Here is a 3,206-nt window from a genome sequence, read left to right on the forward strand (position 1 = left end):
CTGGGGGCTGGCGTGAATCCCGCCCCCGCCGGTTGCCGAATTCTCCACCACCGGATATTCGGCGGGGGCGGGAATCGTGCCACGCCGGTTTGCGGGCCCCCCCGGCGATTCTCCGGCCCGAAGTTCCGCTGCTGGAATGCCTGTCCCGCCGGCGTAGGTTAGACCACCTCTCTTCCCGGCGGGACAAGGCGGCGCGGGTAGGCTCCGGGGTCCTGGGGGGGGCGCGGGGCGATCTGGCCCCGGGGGGTGCCCCCACGGTGGCCTGGCCCGCGATCGGGGCCCACCGATCCGCGGGCGGGCCTGTGCCGTGGGGGCACTCTTTCCCTTCCGCCTCCGCCACGGTCTCCACCATGGCGGAGGCGGAAGAGACTCCCTCCACTGCGCATGCGCGGGAAACTGTCAGCGGCCGCTGACGTTCCCGCGCATGCGCCGCCCGGCGATGTCATTTCCGCGCCAGCTGGCGGGGCACCAAAGGCCTTTCCCGCCAGCTGGCGGGGCGGAAATCAGTCCGGCACGGGCCGAGCCCTTCAAGGTTCGGGCTCGGCCCCCCCAAGATGCGGACGAGTCCTCAGCTTTGGGGCGGCGCGATGCCCGACTGATTCGTGCCGTGTTTGGCGCCGGACGGCGGACATCGCGCCGATTACGGAGAATTTTGCCCCTTATCTCTGTCCGAAATGGTTTACCCTGAATCCTCAGGCTGCGACCCCTGGTTCTGGACACACCCATCATTGGTAACATCTTCCCTGCATCGACCCTGCCCAGTCCCGTTAGAAATTTATAGTCTCTCTGAGATCCCCCTCATTGTTCTGAACTCCAGCGAGAACAATCCCAACCGAGTCAATCTCTCCTCGTATGACAGTCCCGCCATCCCTGGAATCAGTCTGGTAAACCTTCGCTGCTCTCCCTCGAGAGCAAGAACATCCTTCCTCAGAGAAGGAGACCGAAACTGCCCACAATACTCCAGGTGTGGCCTCACCAAGGCCCTGTACAACTGCCATGATGTGGAGATGCCGGCGTTGGACTGGGGTGAGCACAGTAAGAAGTCTTACAACACCAGGTTAAAGTCTAACAGGTTTGTTTCGATGTCACTAGCTTTCAGAGCGCTGCTCCTTCCTCAGGTGAATGCTGAGCTGTGCTCCGAAAGCTCGTGACATCGAAACAAACCTGTTGTATAATTGCAGCAACACATCCCCGCTTCTGCACTCGAATCCTCTCGCAATCTCCGTTGCCCTCCCTCTTCGTCAGAGGGCAAGTATGTCCTTCCTTAGGTGTGGTGATCGGAGCTGTACACAATACTCCAAGAGCAGCCTCGCCAAGGCGCGATACAATTGAAACAAGACATCTTTTCTCATCTCCCTGTGGCGAAGGACAGCCTACCATTGGCCTTCCTTATTGCTTGCTACATTTGCACGCAAGCATTGGGTGATTCATGAACATGAACATTCATAACCCCACAGTGCAGAAGAACATAGAACAGTATAGCACAGAACAGGCCCTTCGGCCCTCGATGTTGTGCCGAGCATTGTCCGAAACCAAGATCAAGCTATCCCACTCCCTGTCATTCTGGTGTGCTCCATGTGCCTATCCAATAACCGCTTGAAAGTTCCCAAAGTGTCCGACTCCACTATCACAGCAGGCAGTCCATTCCACACCCTAACCACTCTCTGAGTAAAGAACCTACCTCTCTCTCTCTCACTCACTCTCTCGCCCACTCTCTCTTTCTCTCACTCTCTCTATCTCTCTCTCTCACACTTTCTCTCACTCTCTCTGTCTCTCTCTGTCTCTCTCTCTCTCACTCACTCTCTCTTTCTCTCACTCTCTCTATCTCTCTCTCTCTCTCTCTCACTCTCTCGCACACTCTCTCTTTCTCTCACTCTCTCTATCTCTCTCTCTCTCTATCTCTCTCTCACTCTCTCGCACACTCTCTTGTCATGACATGCAGACACGCAACCAATGGATCATTAGAACAGGACACAGCCAATGGGTAATCAGGACACCCAGAGGTGGGATTGCCACAAGGGGGCACTACACGACCCATATAAAAAGGACAAGGCACACACCCCTGCCTCTTCCACCGGCAGAGACCTAGAGAGCAAGACAGGGTTGATTGACAGCAACATCACCCCTATCACGTGGTCGAGAGCAAGCTTGTAGCGTTAGCAGAGTAGACTGAGTTACTGGAGGCAGATTAGCAGAATGTCGAATTAATTTAGGAGCATTGTTAATCGTTCAATAAATACGTTGAACTTATCTCCGAGACGGGAGCACTTTCAGCAAAGCCGACACCACGCAGCTGGAAGTAACACAACAACTCGCTCCATCTCTCACTCACTCTCACACTCTCTCCATCTCTCTCTCACACTCTCTCCATCTCTCACTCACTCTCACACTCTCTCCATCACTCTCTCTCTCACACTCTCTCCATCTCTCTCTCTCACTCTCCCCACCTCTCTCTCACACTCTCTCCATCTCTCTCTCACACTCTCTCCACTTCTCTCTCACACTCTCTCCATCTCTCTCTCTCTCACACATTCTCTCCATCTCTCTCTCTCACTCTCCCCACCTCTCTCTCACACTCTCCCCACCTCTCTCTCACACTCTCTCCATCTCTCTCTCTCACACTCTCTCCATCTCTCTCTCTCACACTCTCTCCACCTCTCTCTCACACTCTCTCCATCTCTCTCCCACACTCTCTCCATCTCTCTCTCTCACTCTCTCCATCACTCTCTCTCACTCTCCATCTCTCTCTCTCACTCTCCCCACTTCTCTCTCAAACTCTCTCCATCTCTCTCTCTCACACTCTCTCCATCTCTCTCTCACACTCTCTCCATCTCTCTCTCACACTCTCTCCATCTCTCTCTCTCACACTCTCTCCATCTCTCTCTCACACTCTCTCCATCTCTCTCTCACACTCTCTCAATCTCTCTCTCACACTCTCTCCATCTCTCTCTCTCTCACTCTCCCCACTTCTCTCTCACACTTTCTCCATCACTCTCTCCATCACTCTCTCTCTCCATCTCTCTCTCTCTCACTCTCCCCACCTCTCTCTCACACTCTCTCCATCTCTCTCTCTCACACTCTCTCCATCTCTCTCTCACACTCTCTCCATCTCTCTCTCACACTCTCTCCATCTCTCTCTCACACTCTCTCCATCTCTCTCTCTCTCACTGTCCCCACTTCTCTCTCACACTCTCTCCATCACTCTC

The sequence above is a fragment of the Scyliorhinus torazame genome, chromosome 26 (assembly GCF_047496885.1).
Source record: "Scyliorhinus torazame isolate Kashiwa2021f chromosome 26, sScyTor2.1, whole genome shotgun sequence".
In the NCBI taxonomy this organism is placed as follows: Eukaryota; Metazoa; Chordata; class Chondrichthyes; order Carcharhiniformes; family Scyliorhinidae; genus Scyliorhinus; species Scyliorhinus torazame.